Here is a 20,614-nt window from a genome sequence, read left to right as displayed (position 1 = left end):
TTTCAACTTGTAGTTGAAAGAAATCATGCAAATGATTTTTTTTCAGATCACCTTGTAGAAAGAAGTTGAAACACCAATAATTTACTTGTTTTAGAAAAAAAAAAGAATGTCAGTCATCTTCATTCAACTTTGCATGGTCATTATGCTTTTCTTACTCTACTACTCTACTAAATAATAGCTTTTCTTTTACACATTAAAAAAACTCCCTTATACCCTTATACTTATACCCTTATACAATATACAAAATATTGCAGTACTTTGATATTTTCATTTTAACTCTATTGTAAATGGAGAAATTATTAAAATTATTAACCTGAAATAAAGTGATTGAAGTAACCCTGAATAAAAGTTACTCAACGGCTATTTCAGTGACACAATAGCAATGAAGAAATACAGCAAATTGACTCCAATGTAATACCAATGATCATGTCTTTTCACTCTGAATTAGTGGTCATGGATACGTTAAAAATATGTGTTGGTGCAAACTTTGCAAATACACATAAAAATACTGGATTTTCTAATCCCCGAAAGAAGTTCTCTTCTTTCACCTCTCAGTCGTGTAAGAGTTAATTCTGTCTCCTACAAGGATGCAATCTGTAAGTTAGGTCTGGAAGGCAGCAAAGGCAACCTGGACTTGAAGTTAACACTTCTGTTGTCAAGGGTTACTGATGGGGGAAGGGAAGGGGCTGGAAAGGGAAAGAGTTATGGAAATGAAGAAGGATTATAGCACACACTACATAAATTCAAATGCTATACATGTATTTGGAATCAGATTTTGAGTCTGTTGTATTTTGGCATTGTGTTTTCATTTATTTAGTTTACACATTGGTGGTGAATTTATAGGTTGGTTGATGTTAACCTTGTCCGGGGTGTCCCTTTCCAACAATGTTCATTTAGTGGTACATTACATATATGTAATAATTTTGTAATTAAATTGGAATTTATCATAATTATTTACATCAAAGAACAATAAAATTATGTTACTTCCTAAATTGTAATATCAGTAAATATCATATCTAGGATTTTGTGGAAAGTCTATGTCATTTTAATTTAAATGAGGAGTTCTCTTCTCCTCCACAAAATTAAAGACAAAAGAAAACAGCATGTTTAAGACTTCAAAGTAATATATATTAAGATTCAGCATTTAATGTTCTAATTCTTAAAATAACTGGCTTTCCTGATGATGAACTAAAGTGATTTTGCACACTGTTACAGTATTTCAAATTGCTAGTCACCACAGGTCTGCCTCACTTTAAATCTCCTTGTTATGCCAATTTGCATTACTAATGGACTTGCTAAGAGAGAAACTGCAAAAAGAGAATGTAGCAATTAATAGTAAATGCTTGACATACTGTGACATTATAGATACCTTTATGTTGATTTATATTTTTATGCCAGTATTTACAAGGAAAATATTTCTGAATTTCTAATTTTGCAAAGTAAAAATGATGCCCATGCCATTGTCATTGATATGATTTTTTTCTGTAGCATTTGATTAATATAACCCGTGTTTTATAATTGGTAGACTCATATTTTGGCTTCTACTATCTACTATCCGTGTAAGATATTTTATCTGGAGTAGCTATGAATTGTAAGGAATACAATTGGGTGCTATGTGTACCTATGTGAAGCGCAGAAGTATTTGATTACATAAAATTTCCTGGATTTATATGAGACTAATGCATAACAGAGAGCAAAAGAGGGTTTTCTTGCCAAAAGTATGTGTGAATTTTCCTTCGAAAATGTTCTTTTAAAATCCTTTGTATGATCAAAGCCACTTCACACAGACAATTAAAAGCAGATATGAAATGATAGATCACATGACAGGAGTTAAATATAAAGGTTTTTTTTTTTTTTTTCCTCTCCCCTCGGTTAAACATCGCAGCAGGCATTACAATACCAGAGGTAACGAATCAATTAAATCCATTTTCCCCTCGGCGTCTCCAAAGCTGCGTGCCTAGTGTTGCTGTGTAGTTTAGAACCGGAGCAGTAGGACCCAGGGGCCTCCGCAGCCACCAATAGAAGCGCACACTTGGACCTATTTGTATGCAATGCCTTCTGCTCTGCGCATTAATAGTAATACAGATAACGGGTTTGAAAGAATTCTCTACCGAAGAAGGATTGAATTTTTCCAGGGTGCTGATACCGAGAAGAGACCCGACTTCACTCTCTCCCCGTTTTCCCACTCTTAGGTTGAAAAGTCTCAGGCACCTTTCGCTTGGTTTAAACTCGGAAAGGTCTCAGTGCACAGCAAAGTTGGAGGGGCTGCGTCTGCACTACGGCGCCGCTAGATTGCTGAAAACAGGCTTATCCAAGGGTAAGTCTCGCAAACGGTTGCAAAGGAAGTGACAGCAGGCTTTCGATGTGTGAAAGGGGACACGCTGGGTTTTACACTGGTGGTTGTGGGAGTGCAGAACGGTTGCCGAGAGGACTCTGCAGTTTATCCAGAAATTGTGGCTCCTGCGCCAGGGTGTTTGGGGGTAGAATCCAAAAACCTTCAGGCTAAATCGGAAATTGCAGCCTTGCGACCGGGAGGGATTCAACAAGTTTTCCTGCAGGGATGCGAGGTTTGTTTATTCCTTGCAAGTTGTGCAGAGTGTCCGTTCCAGGTAGGCTGCGACTGCTTAACAAAGAAGTTTTGGGATTTGTTTGTTGTGTGTGGCTGGACTAACCCTTGTCTGAGTAGGTTTCGTGCCGCTTTTGGCTTCTTGGGGGCACACAGCGCAGTCTCCTCCTGGGATGCGGCGAGCACCAGCGGTCTGCTGGGCTGGGGCCGGGCGACTTTGCAGCTCATCTCAGTGTCGCTGACCGCACCGTTGTGAGTGATGTGAACGGACTGAGGTGTAGACCCCGGCTGGCTGCAGGGAGCTCCCAAACTCTGAAAGCATTCTCAGGAATGGATGAGCGTGGGGGCTTTGAAAATAAGCGTTACTGGGTGGATTTTGGTAAACTCTTGGCGACATGTAGGCAGTGGGGACTTTTGACACTTGCGATTGCAACCTGCAGGATTTGACCTGAAAACATGGTGCTGATGTGAAGATGAGAGCTGAAAGCTGAGCCAGCGGGGACTTCATGTGAGGGAGGAAATGAGGGAGGGAAGGAGGAAGAATGAGAGAAGACAGATGAATGGAAAAGGTGCGTCCCGTCTTTCACACACAAAAACCACACGAGTGGGACGAACTAGGAGGCGCTCCAGTTGGTGGCGTTTAGCTGGAAAACGTATTGCAGGGAGGTCCAGGAGCCCCTGCATTATGGATGAAGCTCGTGCCCTTCTGGGGCCCCTTCCTGCTCCCTCTCCCTGCCCCCTCCTGCCAGCCCCGCTTCCCCGAGCCTGCGTCCCCAGCGTTGGTGCGGGTGCGGCCGCGCGCGGGGCTCGGTCCCACAGCTCCGCGAACACAATAGGGAGAAGCAGGCGAGCTCCGCGGGCGGCCGATGCGGAAAACTCGGCGTGGCAACCCCAGTGCCGCAGCCTGCGCTGCCGCTCCACGCGGGACAGCGGCGCTGCAGAGGCGGCTTCTGCCCGGTTGCCAGGCGCCCTGGGGTCTCGGAGGACCGCGTGCAGGGCGCTCACACCTGGCCGCGGAAATCCTGAGATCCCCTTCCGGGAGGCACTGTGTCCCACGCAGATAGGGGGTGGGGGGGTGGAATGCTAGGACATCCCGCTCCTGCCTCGAGTCGGAGCTTCCACTACTCGAGTATCCTTAGTATGCACCCCAGCATCTAGAGGACCTGCGCCCCCAAGAGAAAAACGACACGAAGGGGAAAGAAGGGAAATGGTGATGAGGCTGCAAGAGGGGAAGGAAAACAAGCAATTTGGGGCAATTACGGTCAGTGGTCAGGCTTTTCTGGGCTCTTTTAAGTGGATTGATTTAGACGGAGCTTTGAAATGCTGCCCCTGGCCTCTCTGCGGCACTAAAGGGGGCAGATTTCCAGAAGCAGGAACTCACTGGAGACTCCTTCTGTAGATGAAGGGAGGAAAGGGCAGGGCAGGAGGCTCATTTCACAGGGTAGTTTAACCCTGACCTCGGCACCTCCCACCCTTTCACGCCCCGCCAGGGACTGCCCCGACCTTGTAAACTCCTGTGTGTCATCTGCCCCGTGTAAGTGATTTTCATCAAGCTGTGTGGTACAGAGGCCTGTTAAGCGATGGCTGGCTGTTTCCAAGTAGTGGTGGGAGATTGTTTAATTTGGAGGTTGATTGTCAGCCCCGGCTGAGCGCGCAGAGGAAGGAGCATAGACGCAGGACCCTATAGAACGGGCCACTTGGGGTTGTCAGTTACTTGAAGGCTACATATCAAAGGAAATAGAATGCTTTGAGCACCTGGGGGAAGACGATACCATTTCATTTTTTCCTCGCTTTCCGTGCGCCTCCTTTATTGTGGTTGTTTGGGAACTAGGATGTAATAATTACAAAAAAAAAAAAATGTTGAAAATCCACTGATTTATTTGGAAGCCTCATAACTGGGTTTTCAGGCCCAAACTTTTATGCTCCTAGCACCTATTGTTCTGAAAGCCTCAGTTTGCCACCCTACAACCTGCTTCTCTACTATATCTTGAGGAGGCACTGGTAACTTTCAAAGGCCATCCGTAAGCATGCATCATGTAGATTTTATTAAAGGGAAGAGGCAGGGTTGGGAAATGTTCCGTCAATTTTTGCCCTTCCAGTATCGGCCCCCATCCCCCGCAAAAAGGAAGATGAAGCAGCAGCAGCAGCTCAGAGCAGATATCTAGTTGGTAAGAGGACTTTGTTTCTTAGGGACCTATACCTCTCCCATGAGGGACAAAGATTAGGAGTATGTAAGGAGTGGGGGCATTCACCTCATATTGTTGCCTTGGTTTTTGGACTTCCTTTCACCTTTTCCCACATATCTTCCTGCTCCATGCCTCTTCCAATTTAGCCCTGTAGGATCTGCAGAATTGAAGCACAATGACACAGCTGCAGATCCCTGGTGGAGGCTTGCGTCAGAAAACAGCTGTTAATCACATGTTTGTTGTATTTTCCTATTTACTTCCTTTTACTTCCCTTCCCTTCCCTTATCCTGTCCTTGAACCAGTGTTACCATCTTCTGGGCTCTACTCTATGAAGGTTAGTGATTTCCAAAGATATAGCACTGAGCTGAGCATGGGAGGAGGGCAGAGACTCAACAGCTGCCTAGGGAGTCCCAAAGGTTTAATGCCGACTTTCTCTTACCCTATGCTGCAGGAAATAAAGAACAAATACCCTAATATCTCCCCAAAGAGAACTGCATTGTTCTGTGTAATTTTCCTTTACCTTATAACATAATAGATTCAATTCAAACATGAAATAACATTGACCAGAGATCAAAAGGAAGCTATACACTTGTGTGCACTATTTGGAAACTAGTGTTGTGCTTAGCTACAAAATCTCACTTTTTGGCATTCCTGTATACTTAATACATTAGGAACTACTTTTATTGAAGCAAGATTTACTTTGTTACTTTCATTATGAGGCTGAGAAACTCAAGACACCACAAAGATGTGAATTTAAAATGAAAAAAAAGCAAGGCAGTAAAGCAAGCCCCTGGCAGCTTGATGAATGAGCAGGTGCAATGCACCATTTGAAATGTAACTTGAGGTGAGCTTCCGCCTATTTGCTGGAGAATGAGCTCCTTCTTGTCACCTAAATTCAACTGATTTTCCTCTCTTTCTGAGACCATAAACAAAAACATAATAGCATACAGTAGGCTAGATTATGACCTGGTCACATAATCGTTTATCTCTCTAAACTTGCTGTTGAAGTGAGCAATGTTACTGTTGATGTATTCATATTTGTACCTAAAATATATTAGTGCTATATGGATCAGTCAATTCTCCCAATTCTACAGGAAACTGAGGTTCTAGAAGATTAACTGACTAATTCAAAACTGTATAGGATAAAACTGTAGAAACAGTGTTAGGCACCGTACTTGCAACAGGTATTTCAGTTAATCCCCACATAACCCTTTCAAAGTAGGCTTTATTAGGTGTCTACAACATATGAAGAGAATGAAGCTCAGAGAGGTTAAGGAAAATATACATGACCATTCAGCAGAAAAGGGGCAGAGCCGGGATGAGAAACAAGTTCTTTCTTATGACAGAGTACATGCTTTTCTAGTATGTCATACTGCTGCTTTTAAATGAGCCATTCTCTTCCATTAACTATACCTACCTATTTTCTCCCATACTTAAACAAGGAGTTTGATTATTCCTTGAATTTTATTTTAGTACTCATAATTTTTAAATCTCCTTAATGTCTTTTTCATGTCCAAAGCATTATTTACATTTGTCCAAGACCAAACTTTTACAGTTACTTTCCAAGGATCTCATAGCCAGTAAATAACTGTTTCAGAAAATATACCCCATCCCTATCTGACACCCTACCTGTATTATCATCTCTGGGGAGCAGATCATTTGGGGAAAATCGAGGGACTTTTCATTTTCTTTGAAATTTATACACATGTAGCCAGGATGTCTGAGAAGGATCCATTACATAATTTTCAGCCAGAAGTTGTACATTTCCACCTTTACATTTCTGCACACGTGTCTTCTCTAATCTGCAAAATTATCTTCCTCATTTGGCCAAACCCTATCCATTTGTCCGGGGTGGTTCATGTTCCTTCTTTACCATAAAATTTTTCTTATTATTCCAACACTATTGCTGTTCCTTACCTCTTAAATTCCAAGTAAGTTCCAATAACATCTGCTGTCTAATTTGGTCTTTATTTAGGTATTAGGAGTAAACTAACATTTCTTGAGCCTTTACCTTATATACTTTTACATACATTATCCATCAACTATAAATTTCTATTTCTTCATTGTATTTCTTCATTTTGCCCTTATTGTTTTTTCACCCTCGATAGTCACCCAGATGTTGTGATGTTGTGATACATTTCTGGAGTTTCAATAATGACATCCAAATTTTATATTTCTTGTCCATGCATTGCTCCGATTGTCACACCTATATTTCCAAAGATCTAATTTCATCTCCACCTAGAGATGCATCACAAACATTTTAAAGGAAACTATCTTAAAGGAAAGCATTCCAAGCCACAGGTATCATCCTCCATGCCACACACTTGCTTATTTCTTTAGATTTCCAAGTTATAAATACTACATCATGCATCCGGACACATTCCTCTTTGCTATGTCCCTCTGCCTCATTCTCTATGTTCAGGTCATGAAAAGAAAAACAAATTATGATTTTTCTCTTGAGCTTCACCTCTTCTCCTCATGGGCCTGTCCTCCAATTCTTTCTTCTGCCTCCTGGGATCAGCCATTTGAAGTCATGTGCATCCAGTGTGGCAAGCTATCTGTTAGGGCAGAAATGACAATTTCTAAACTCCTTATCACGTCTTTGAAGGTACTCTGTGATACGAAGCATGAATTCTTCTTTTCAGTCTTCAGAATGATCAATTACTATGAAAATTTACTTGCATTTTATTAAATACTCAGGATGTTTCATTCCTCTGTGTGTGTGTGTGCGTGCGTGTGTGTGTGTGTGTGTGTGCGGTTTTCCAGAATTCTGCCCCAAATGGTTCTCACTTTCTCATTTTTTCAGCGATGTTTGAAAACACAAAACAAGTGTCACTTCTTCTGTGAAGACCTTCATGTTGAGAAAATAGGTTTAAGTATTCCTCCCTTTCTGATCATTTAATAATGCCTCTGAAATTCCATTGCAATCATTTATTCATTTCTACTATGAGACTGTGCTATGTTCTGATGTTGTGTCTTCTCCAAATGCATATGCTGAAATTAGAATTAGGAGATGGGGCCTTTGGGAGATGATTAGACCATGAGAGCAGCGTCCTCAAGAATGGGATTAGTGTCCTTATAAAAGAGGTCTGAGTAATCTCTCTTGCCCCTTCCCCCACGACTAATCATGAGAAGATGGCCGTCTATGAAGCAGAAAGTGGGTCCTCCCCAGACACCAAATCTTCCAGCACCTTGACATTGGACTTGCCAGCCTCTAAAACTATGAGGAAAGCATTTCTATTGTTTACAAGGCACCTACTCCATAGCACTTTGTTGTGGCACCCTGAAGATTTACTAAGACAGACTCTGAATTCTGTGAAGAAGTATGCCTCACACTTTGTCCACTGAACCAAATAAATCTTAAAAGTGAAAAAAACAACCCTTAAAACACCGGTTCCAGGATCCCCCATCAGAATGACTGCAATAGAATATGTGGGGGTGGAGCACTTGAGTCTACATAGTAACAGATATTCCAGGTGTAACCAGGGACAGGATGTTGATCACAAGAGTTGCTCTCCATTTCAGCCAGATCAATATGGTCCTGATTTTAGCAGTTGGGGGAGGAGCCATTTGCACAGCTTTTTAGATCTTATTTTGTGTCTTCCCGGATTACTGTGCTTCAGAGAAAGATTTGCTTAGAGTCTAATAAATTAGATCACATGAGTCATTCTTACTGAAGTACGAGAGCCCTGCATCAGAAAGGCCGATTTGCCAAGAGGAGAATTGCGGTAATCACATGTGAAAATGGCATTTAGAGTTGAGGTGCTGCTGTGCAGAGTACTTGGAGCTTTTAATGACTCTGGCTTTTTATTATTATGACATGTTTGATTAGCAGACACAAAAATGAGTGAAACAAGTTCCCTTGAATGACCACCCATGTTAAATAATAAAAGACTAAATGTAATATTGAAGTTTTCTGGGTACTCTTCCAGATTGAATCTCCCTTTTAAGAGCTAACCAGTGAGTAAATTTGCTGTTATTATTTATATGCATTTTGTCTTGCGTTTACTATATATATTACATCTTTAATTCATAAATAGTATTGTATTAATTAAGTGAAATATTTGCCTAAATTGTCAAATATTGCTTGCATTCTTGGAATTTTTTTATGATTAATTAAAGTTGCTTTGGGTAGAGTTACTTTATTCATATTCATTGCAATATAGTATTCTATAAATAGTACATTCTATACTATATATATGGCATTTATATTCTATAAATACTATAAGTATATAAGTATATTATAATTTTAAATATATTATTAGATATTTAGTAGATATGGTAAAATATATAGTATATTCTATATATAGTATATATATTCATATATAATATAGTGCATATATATAGCATATATACAGTATTAAAATATATATTATGATTTCTGTTTTTCTCTCTCATTTATAGGTATTTTCACTTCTTACTATAACAGACTGTAGCAATTTTTTGGCACATGTCTCACTATGCACATATACTTTTTAGATATTTGCCTAGAAGTGAAATTGCTAATGATATGCAATGTGTTTCTTCTCTTTTTTGTGCGCAAACCCATAATAGTACCTGTAGTATTTATAGTTTCCAAGCATATTTGTGAAAGCCCCCATGAATATTTAATAATATTCACATTTCTTCATTTTGCCAGTTGAATGGTTTTAATTTGTCTTTTCTGATTATTAGTGTGGTGAGCATGTTTTCATAGAACATTCAGGTTTTTTTTTTTTTCTGTGAGTTGCTTAAACATATTTTTTACCCATTTGTCTAGTGAGACATTTATCTTTTATCTTGCAGATTATAGAAATTCTTTATATATTCTGGATTCTACTTTTATTTTGGTATATGCATTTGAAATATATTTTTCTAGGTGGTGTTTTATCTTTTTTTCTTCTTAATGAAGGAAATAATTTTATGTATTTTTTTCAAATATGATATACATTGTGCTTTATTAAAATCGATAACCTTTTATTACATTTTTCCATCTTGTTTTGGGATACCAATCTTTATGGTGAAGTCATAAAGTATATCTTACATTTTTTTCTGAAAATTTTTCACTTGTGCTTTTTTATTCTTTTTTTTTGAGATGGAGTCTCACTCTCTCACCCAGGCTGGAGTACAGTGGCACAAACTCGGTTCACTGCAACCTCCACCTCCTAGGTTCAAGCAATTCTCCTGTCTCAGCCTCCCGAGTAGCTGGTACTACAGGTGCCCGCCACCACACCTGGATAATTTTTGTATTTTTAGTAGAGATAGGGTTTCACCATATTGGCTAGGCTGTACTCGAACTCTTGACCTCAGGTGATCCACCCACCTCGACCTCCCAGGCATGAGCCACCACGCCCCGCTTCAATTTTGCTTTTTACATTCAGGTATTTTGCTTTACCTGGAATTGATTTTTTGTTTTATGTGCTGAAAAATATGACTGCCACTCATAAGTTTTCCATATGCGGGTGGGCTAGCACTGCCTTTTGTTTATAAGGCTGGTTGGCATCTGTCCTCACGTGAGACTTGTTTCTGGTTATTGTCTGTCAGGTGGGTTTGTGGAAAATCATCTCACTGAATCATCACAGTGTTAATGAACCAAAGTGAAAAGCATTAATTAAGACTAATTAAGACTTCAAACAAAATCCGATTATGTTTAGCCAGAATTAAATACCATTTTTTTAAAGACAAACTGTATAATCTCTTTAAATTAGATGTGAATTGTTCATGTGTAATGAGTCCTTAGCTAGGCATAGCATCATTTACTTAGTTTTAGTTCTTTATAGAGAATATTAATGAATACTATTTACTAAGGACGAACTTTCCTTGTGTATAGGACTATAGCAAAGGTAAACCTTAGAAATGGACTTCAGTACGTGGAAGGAAGAAGCATGACTCACTGTACGACTGTAGCATGACTGACCATTTGCCAGGTGAATTAGAACCTGGAGATAGAACATTTCGGCACAACAGCCCACAGCTTCTGATCAATGTGTAACTCTTGAATAAGCATTCAAAAATATTAATCCAAGCACAAAATGTTTTGAAAGGAAATTATTCCAGCATATTGTACATATTATATTAAATTTTACCCTGGAATGAGGAACTAGGAGGATTGTAAAACAACTTCGCTTGCTTATATGCAGTAGTAGAAAGTATTCTGTAAGAATTTACCTTTTATTCTCCAATTAACAACCTCATACTAAACAAGCATGCTTTGTGCTAAATAAGTATTAGATTATTTAAATATTGGGTATTAATTTAAGAGAGTGTTAAAAATGGCCTGGTTTAGCCAATGACAGATGCATAAATTCATAAGCTTACCTAAAATTAATCTCTGTACCAAATATAAATTATATTCATACCAATAATTTTGATTTCTTCCAGTGAATGCTTTTTGTCACAATTCTGATAAAGGAAAGAAATTATTTTGGAAAATGAAGGAATTTATTGTGTGCCTTTATTCACTCTTTCTGGCCCTCTTTTATGTGATTTTGAGTTGGGTTCTTCAGCACTCTGCCTTTCATAGACTCCAAGCTACTTTCCTAACTTCTTTCCCTTTCTTCTCCCTCTCTCCTTAGTGTATCTTACAATACACTGTACACTTTACCCTCCCTCAACACACCACTCTGTTTCCAACTCATTGCCTTCACCTTCTTGTCTTCTCAAAACACCTTTCTTCTTTTCTATCTGTAGAGATTATGTTCATTCTCCAAGATATAACTTTATTTTTATGTCCTTTTTGAAGCATTTTCTCATTTTCTTATAGAAAGGTCATCTCTCTCTCATTTGTGTTTGAATAAGACTCAGCACTTGCCTGTATTACCCTTTAGCACAGCATTATCTGTGTCAATCTTAATAACCAGACTGTGACTAACTAGGACAAAGATGACAACAATGTATCAGTGTATTTATCTAAACTATGCTGTCTAATACTCTAACCACTAGCTACATGTGCCTATTGACCCTGAATCTGCTAGTGCAACAAAGGAACTGAGTTTTAAATTAAGTTTATTTTAATTTAGAGTTTCAATTTAGATAGCTAATTTTCTGTCGTGAATATGTGGCTGGTGGCTACTGTCTTGGATAGAGCAGATATAGACTGTTTCCATCAGCAGAGAAAGTTCTATTGGACAGTGTTGGGAAGAATAGACTCACAGTAAAATTAGAAGCAGATGAATTTATGAATAAAATAGTTTTACAGGGCATGGTAATAACATCAATGCTTTAATTTTCAGTGGATAGCTGCCACGGAGTTGTATTTTACTCATGATGGTGTTGGTAAGGATAATTTTGCAATTCTACAGATTTCAGTATGTCCTGGAAAGAGATAATCTCAGCCTGATCAAGGAGCCAATGACAATGTGAACCATCAAAGGAACTAAAAGAAGAGTTAAAGCTGTTTTAGGTGAATTCCCTAAATATTCACCTACAACCTGTTTTCCTGAGGTGGAAGTAGAGTAATCATCATCTTTTAAGACTCTGGGATATACAAAAATGCAATTGGGCCAGTGGTCCTAATTCCTTCCCTTAATATTTTGATTCCTTCACGTGAGAAGGTAAACTCATGTCTTCTTTTTCAAATATTGGATTCAATTTGACATTAATAGCCATAAGGATGACTATTATTATTATAGTTATTATTTAGAGATAGGGTTTCATTCTGTCACCAGGCGGAAATGCAGTGGCACGATCATAGCTCACTGAAACCTCAAACTCCTGGGCTCAAGTGATCCTCCTGCCTCAGCCTCCCAAAGTGTGGGCATTACAGGTGTGAGCCACTCTGCCCAGGTGTTTGGCCTCTGTCCTCATTTGAGACACTTGTTTCTGGTTATTGTCTGTCAGGTTGGTATGTGGACAGTCATCTCACTAAATGATCACAATGTTAATGAATTAATTAAGACTTCAAACAAAATCAGATTATGTATTGCTGGTGGAAATGTGAAATGGCACAGGCACTGTGGAAACAATACTTTGGTTCCTAAAAAAAACTAAACATAATTATTAAATAATTCAGCAATTCTACTTCTGGGTACATATTCACAAGAATGAAAAGCAGAGACTCAAACAAATTATTTGTACAGCAGTGTTCGTAGCATCCTTATTAACAGTAGCCAAAAAGTAGAAAAGCCCCGATGTCTATGGATGGATGAATGAATACACAAAAAGTGATCTATTACGTACAATGGAATTGTTTTCAACCATAAAAAGAAATGAAATTCGGATACACACTGCAACTACATTGTGGGTGAACTTTTAAAACACTATGGTAAATAAAATATGCCAATAAACAGGATAAATATTATGTGGTTCCACTTATATGAGGTACCTAGAACAACCAAAGTCACAGAGATACAAAGTAGAATGGTGGTCAGCAGGGATTAAGAGGAGGGAGAGATGGAGAGTTATTGTTTAATGAATACAGAGTTTTCCGTTTGGGATGATGAAAGCATTAAGGAGATGGATTGTGGTGATGGTTGTACAACAATTTGAATGTACTTAATGTTACCAAGTTAAATACTTAAAATGGTTAAAGGCATACATTTTAGGTTACATATATTTTACCACAATAAAAATGACTTTGATAAATATTTATTATGGAATCACTTTTGCTTGGAAATCTTCACTCCTTAGAAAAATATCTCCACTTCTAATGAGGCTTGTCAATGTTCATTTTAAAGATAACACCATATAATAATAGACTCTTCACCTATTAATATTAGGAGGAAGGCAATAAATCAAGAGATTTTATGGAAAATGAACATACCTGCAATGCATCTGCCCTATGGGTTGTAATATACTAAACAAGTATATTTAAGAGAGAAAATAAAATACATAACAGTGAATATTGTGATTCTGGATATGAGAGCTGGCGAGGTATGATAGAGGTTTTGGAATGAAATGACTGCAGAACTGAATGCAGTAGATGTGTAAAACCCCAAGAGGACTTCCTGTTGAGGGTGATACAAAGCGGCCAATAAGGCAATGTCTTAGCCCCCTGCACATGCAAACTGCCAGATCAAAAACTAATATGATCAAATGAGATTACTCCAGTCACACAAATGTATGCTGAGATAGTGAATTGCAGATTATGGAGCATCTGCTCCCTTTCTGACTCCTTAGGGGGCAGGATATGTACAAGGAAGGGTCTTGTGGTGATGGTGAGAACACTGATTGCTCTTGGTGCTGGAAACAAGCCACAGTCACATCCTCTTCTTTTGTTTTTTCCCCTTCTTATTATGATTCACATTCTGATTATAATATCACTTTAATCTATCTTCCTATTCTAGTGCCATTAAATATTTTAAGTAGAAGCAATTTGGCATCCTACAGATAACACTCTTTCCAGATGATGCTCTAGGGTACTTAAAACCCTCCTTGAGATTCACTGCCCTTTTTACATTACACAAAGATAAGGCTTTTCATCTAACATGCAGAGGGCACGAGCTGTGAGTTTTTTGTTTTGTTTTGTTTTTTGTTTTCAGAAGAGTAACCCATTGGGCTAGCTTGGTTGTATTCTTTGGCATGATGCTGTTGCTTGTAGATGGGTTTCCATGTAATTAAATTCAGCTTAATAAGCACAAGAGGGTAGAAAGAAGATCTTGATTATCTATTAGAATAATATTGTAATTAGACAAATTAAGCAATCATTTTCATTCTAAGCATTGTGAGATAATTTGGGGGTATGAGAAACTATTATTAAAGTGGTATCAGGGCCTGGCACAAGTGGCTCACACCTGTAGTCCCAGCACTTTGGGAGGCAGAGGCAGGTGGATCACATGAGGTCATGAGCTTGAGACCAGTCTGACCAACATGGTGAAACCCCGTCTCTGCTGAAAATACAAAGTTAGCCAGGCATGGTGGTGCATACCTGTAATCCAAACTACTTGGGAGGCTGAGGCAGGAGAATAGCTTGAACCCAGGAGGCAGAGGTTGCAGTGAGCCAATATCACACCATTGCACTCCAGCCTGGGCAATGAAAGTGAAACTCTGTCTCAAAATAATTAAACAAATAATTAATAAATAATTAAAAGTGATATCAGGTCATTAGAGCTTGGGTAGGGGAAAATGTCAAGAAAGAATTGTTTGTGCTTTGTCCAGAGCTATCGTCTTAGCTAACAGAGTAGCAAATATGGTCTTCATTTTGCTTTAGTTGCTAATTCCAGAGCAGCTAAGAAAGATTTTGGTTGGAAAACTGAAAAGCATTGCCTATTTTCCTGTAGTTCAGGCACTTTATATTTCATTCTATTCCTTCTCCATTAAGTCTCTTCAACCTGCCTGTGAGGAGAAAGAATGCTAGAGTGGGAAGATAAAGACGTGGAGCTAGTGCTGCTGAGATGCTCAGTCATTCGCAGGATCTTCTTCTCATCGGTTCCTATAACCTCGTCTTCATTCACTTTGGCATTCTTGTCTTCCATGACTTACCTTCTTAAAATGAGCGAGGGACTGACTTGAACAACTTATAGTTCACTTCAACAGGCATCTATTAAACATCAATCTGTATAAGGCAGGATACTAGACAATGGAAGGCACTGAAGTGAATACAAGTGATCTCCACCCTCAGCAAATCCAGGTTACAACATAGACCAGTCCCACAGCTTCAGTGGGGTTCTCTTTCTCTGCTTTCCTGTTCACTTCTAAAATGGCATATAAAACCTGCTTACATAATCCTATTTCAGAATAATCACTGTTTATCTTCAGAGACAACCATTTCCTTGGGGCCATGGCTCACCAATTCCTCCTTCATGTATTTCCAACCTCCTTAATAATTGTTTTCTTTACCTATTTTTATCATTATTTCAATCCTAGAAAGAACATTTGTCGAAGTTTTCATAATCCTTTCTCGTCAAGTTATTTCCTTGTATCCTTAGACCGCCCGCACCCTTAAAAACCAAACTTTTGGAAATAGTGTCCTTTTTGACTATCTCCTATTCTTCACCCTCAATCAATGGTAGATTTGTACAGCTCTAATATGATCACATTTAGATCCCATACATTTTAAAAGTTGCCAAATAACAGTCTAGCTTCAGATTTCATCCTATTTCAAATTTTTGGATCATTTTAAACTTATCAAATAAGTTCAAAGACACCATTCTCTCCTAGATTTCCTCCGTATCTTTGACCTTTCCATTCCCTTTGCTGCCTCTTTCTCCTCTGTCGGTGTTTCAAAAGCTGTGTATTCCCCAGGTTCTACCCATAAAGCTTTTCTGTTATGATTCGGCGGGTTCTCTCTTAATGCTCTTCTTTGCATCTAAGACTTTAACTTTTATATAATGGAGAAAAAAATGACATGGTATTAATAATAATTATTGGCAAAGATATTTGCAGATGATGTCTGTAGAACACTTATTGCTTGCTCACCATCAGGAGAAGCACCTTTATCATTTTTTGCACACAATCCTGCAAATCACTGAGTAGACAATATCATCACTGATTTGCAGATAAATCTCTCATGTACAAAGTTTCAGGGCAGAGCTTAGGTTCAACCCTGTTTCGTTTGACTTCTGAATCCAGACTCTTAACATTAAAAGACTTCTTGCAAATAGATACCCTTACAGAGACTCTCAATTTAGCAGTACACTAAAATCACCTGGGAGAGTTGTTTTTTTTTTTTAATCCCAGGATCCAGTTTGCACCCCAAATCATTTAAATCAGAATTGCTGAGAATGTGAACTAAGTGTTAATATTTTTAAAAAGTAGTTTAGGTGATTTGAATAAGCAACAAAGTTGAGAACCACAGGTCTATACGAAATATTTTGATGGCACTCAAGTGTATTTGTTTTTCTATCACTGATCTCTCTCCCCAGCTTTATTTTCATTTTACAAAGTATTTTCCAGGCTTTACTGTGCCTCTTCATTTGTCTGCTCTCACTCCCACCCAAATGAACTAACCATCAGTCACTCTATTAATGTTTGCCTTATAAATCCTAAATCTTATTAGATTTTTCCCACTCCCTACTGCCTCAGGTCTTTTAAATTAAGCCTGTGGACTTAATTGGGATCTCCCTCACTCCTCATAGTTGATAATCCCTCTTTTTAAAAATTGTATCCCTCAGTCATATTCTTTCTAATATTCTTTCTCTTCTTCATTATCTCTGCAAGTAAAGTCACTCAGGCTGTCCTCATCTCCCATGTAGAATTTTGTAGTGGACTCCCTACCTATTTTCCATAATTATGTCCTCCCCTCTATTTATTTTTTTCCTTGTTTTATGCTGTCAGTGTTAACTTTCAAATATGTCCATCAGCTGTGCTGCTCTTGCAATTAAAAACTTTGCTTGACTGCCTGCAGAATAGAGTCCAAGCAAATTACAAGAATTTGTGAAACCTTCCACCCTCTGCACACACCTTTCTTCCTCACCTAATTTCTTTTGGCTTGATTGGAACACCCTACATTCTAAAGCCCTTTCTACAAGCTCCCATGGCACCACTATGTTCCATTTCTCAAAATGTCTTATCATATTTATTCAATGCCTGCCTTCTCTAATAGATTGCTAGCACCCAGAGAGAAGAATGAGTGACTCAAGGTCCATTGCTATCAGAGTGCTTTAAACAGGTTTTATTAAAAAAATTATGTGTTGAGCGAATACATGCATAAAGAAATGCATACGGAGACTTCTCAAAACTGTCATTTCACATTTTTTCTCGGAGTAGAGTTACCAAGTACTCTTCCTCTCTGGTCTTTATCTGCTAAACTCATCATATTTTAAATGTGAAATACACAAATCCACTATTTCTGCAATTCACTCTTTACAAAAACAGTAACTTTTCCCCTGTTGCTTCCATGGTATGTTGTTCCTACATCTGTCAGAATTGTATCAGATAAAAATGTGTTGTATTGTTTCCCTTTTAAAATAAAAATACTCAACAATAAGGAACATACTGTTTTCATTTGTAGCTGCTATGCATATGATAGTGCCTGCTACAGGTGATAATTAAATTCTTAACTTTGTTGAATGGATAACTGGTTTCCTGCATTATTGAGTGTATTTAATGACCCTGGCCAGTGACATTCTGGCAACTCTATTTAATGGTAAGATTGTGCACTTCTTGTCTGGATAAAATAAATGGAAAAATGTAATGGTTATCTAATACCCTGTGACTATTCATTAATGAGCCTATGAGTAAAGAAAATTATTTAATTTGTTATCTGAATAACCATATTTTCATCACTTTGTAAATGCATGCCCATGTTATTGTAGATAAAAATTGCAAGATGCATTGAAATTTGATAACCATCCTTAAATATTTAAGCCTTTCTTTTAAGTGAAAAAGAAATGATCTTATACTTCACTTGTACATTTAACAGTGGGTAATAATCCATATACAAACATCAGGATACTGTAGGTATATTTGCTTTATGGACTTTAATAACAGCATTTAGCTAAATTATCAAACACAGATAAGTGATTTTACCTATTGAATTTTATTAATCCCCCTTCCCTAATTTTGATGAGGCTATATTGAAAACCTGAATTTTTAAATTTCTAGTAGATAATATGACTACCTTACATTTAGACTGCAGTGCTATAGAATATTTTCAATCTCAAGACATTTTTGCAATTAATAGTACATTTTAATGATGCAAATAATTCAATAACTAAATTTACATTTATTCAGGAATAGAAGGCAATATAAATCATAAACGGTATATTAAATGTGTATGTAATTACAGGGAATAAATGACTACCACGGTTTATCCTTGTGTATTGAGATATAGCATATAGAAGGAATTTCCAAAACAAACTAAAATATTAAGATTTAACGCAAGATAAATTTTCATTTGATTTGCAAAACTGTAAAACTAACATGATATCAGCCAACGTTTTCTTGGAGGAAAGAAGAATATTTCTTCAAGCTACTGTGCCATATAGCTAGACTACATATCTACATGAAATTATACCATTTCACCCAGCCATCCCATTACTGGGGATATACCCGAAGGATTATAAGTCATGCTGCTATAAAGACACATGCACACGTATGTTTATTGCGGCACTATTCACAATAGCAAAGACTTGGAATCAACCCAAATGTCCATCAGTGACAGACTGGATTAAGGAAATGTGGCAAATATACACCATGGAATACTATGCAGCCATAAAAAAAGATGAGTTCGTGTGCTTTGTAGGGACATGGATGCAGCTGGAAACCATAATTCTCAGCAAACTATCTCAAGAACAGAAAACCAAATACCGCATGTTCTCACTCATAGATGGGAATCGAACAATGAGAACACTTGGACACAGGACGGGGAGCATCACACACCGGGGCCTATTATGGGGAGGGGTTGGGGGGGATGGATAGCATTAGGAGATATACCTAATGTAAATGACGAATTATTGGGTGCAGCACACCAACATGGCACATGTATACATATGTAACAAACCTGCACATTGTGCACATGTACCCTAGAACTTAAAGTATTTAAAGTATAATTTAAAAAAAAAGAAATTATTTATTTTAAAGAAATTATTTCTCTGGTGAATTTCAGAACAACTAAGTATATTAAAAAATTAATAGTTTGTTTGTTTTAGCCATATTTTTTTTCTGTGTTACTAGCTTCATAATACCTGCAGGTGACAGTAGACTCATCATCTGAAACAATCAGAGAATTTAAGAAAACAGAAAAGACCATGTATTAGTTCATATTCATGCTGCTGATAAAGATATACCCTAGACTGAGAAGAAAAAGAGGTTTTAAAGAACTTACAGTTCCACATGCCTGGGGAAGCCTCACAATCATGGTTGGAGGCAAGGAAGAGCAAGTCACGTCTTACATGGATGGCAGCAGCCAAAGAGCTCGTGCAGGCAAACTCCTGTTTTTAAAGCCATCCGAGCATGTGAGACTCATCTCATTCACTATCACGAGAGTAGAACCAAAAAGACCCATTCCCATAATTCAATTACCTCCCACTGGGTTCCTCTCACAACACATGGGAATTGTGGGAGTTATAACTCGAGATGAGATTTGGGTGAGGACACAGCCAAACCATATCAAACCCGAAAAGAAATGTAGAGATTTGCCATTTGGTAACATATCTCTTATTTCAAATAAAAATTTTGAAATAAAACTCATTATATTTAAACACCATAATTTTAAAGTGTGTGGAGATCCATATTAATAATATAATTCCACATGTAAAGACTACAAATGCCCCATAATCAAACTCTCCCATCTGTTATAAAGGTAATAAAATTGTGTTTTATGATATAATTCAGATTCGCTTAAAAATATTTGTAACAGTATATCACAGGTCTCCCTTTTGTTCATAATTACTTTATAATTCTGAATCTGAATATCCCAAATAATATTTCACTAGGTGCATATCTCATTATCAGGTAGCTGATGGTCTCTTGAATTCATTTTAATAAAAGATGAAGATTTATTTAGCTGTATTCTACTATAGGTTTGTTATTTGAAATAATTTATGTAAAAATTATATGAAAATCATAAAATTTTCTACAAAATTGGAAGTGCCAATATGCTTTAATCTAACAAAATCTGCACTAGTATTTTGTTGTTGTTGTTACTGAACAACTATGCATTTTTATGAGCAAACAGAAATCCAAGTGAAAAAGAAAATATTAGGATAGTTTGGTCAACCATATTACAAATAATTTTATGTATTCATATATTTAGTTATACCGACAATTTCAAATTATTTTTCTTATTTCCTGTTTTTGTTTTCTCTTTATAGTGGTGTTATTTGATCATTTATCCTATCTTCATTTTTTGTCTCATTTTTCATTGAGTATTTCCTCCAGCTTTGACACACATTTTCATTTTCCTGAAACACACTACATATTTGTCCTGTGTATTTCTTAAATATTAGTCCCATCTAACATTTAGTCATTTTTATCACTCTCGGTTTTCCTGGGATGTCTTTTA

The 20,614-nt window shown here is 37.7% G+C and overlaps 1 protein-coding gene across 4 annotated transcripts in view; it reads left to right on the top strand.

Moving 5' to 3' along the window:
- The first annotated feature begins 2,059 nt into the window (after positions 1-2,059).
- ROBO1 (roundabout guidance receptor 1) overlaps positions 2,060-20,614 on the top strand; it is a 1,151,566-nt gene continuing 1,133,011 nt past the window's right edge. For 3 of the 4 annotated variants that reach the window (XM_073009653.1, XM_073009651.1, XM_073009652.1), the window contains exon 1: positions 2,060-2,317. The gene's annotated coding sequence lies outside the window, so the exon portion shown is untranslated. The remainder of the gene's footprint in view (positions 2,318-20,614) is intronic. The other variant, XM_007986183.3, reaches the window with a different exon arrangement.

Source organism: Chlorocebus sabaeus, chromosome 22, assembly GCF_047675955.1.
Source record: "Chlorocebus sabaeus isolate Y175 chromosome 22, mChlSab1.0.hap1, whole genome shotgun sequence".
NCBI lineage: Eukaryota > Metazoa > Chordata > Mammalia > Primates > Cercopithecidae > Chlorocebus > Chlorocebus sabaeus.
Note: the sequence above shows the minus strand (reverse complement) of the source record. Positions and strands in the feature narration are given on the sequence as shown.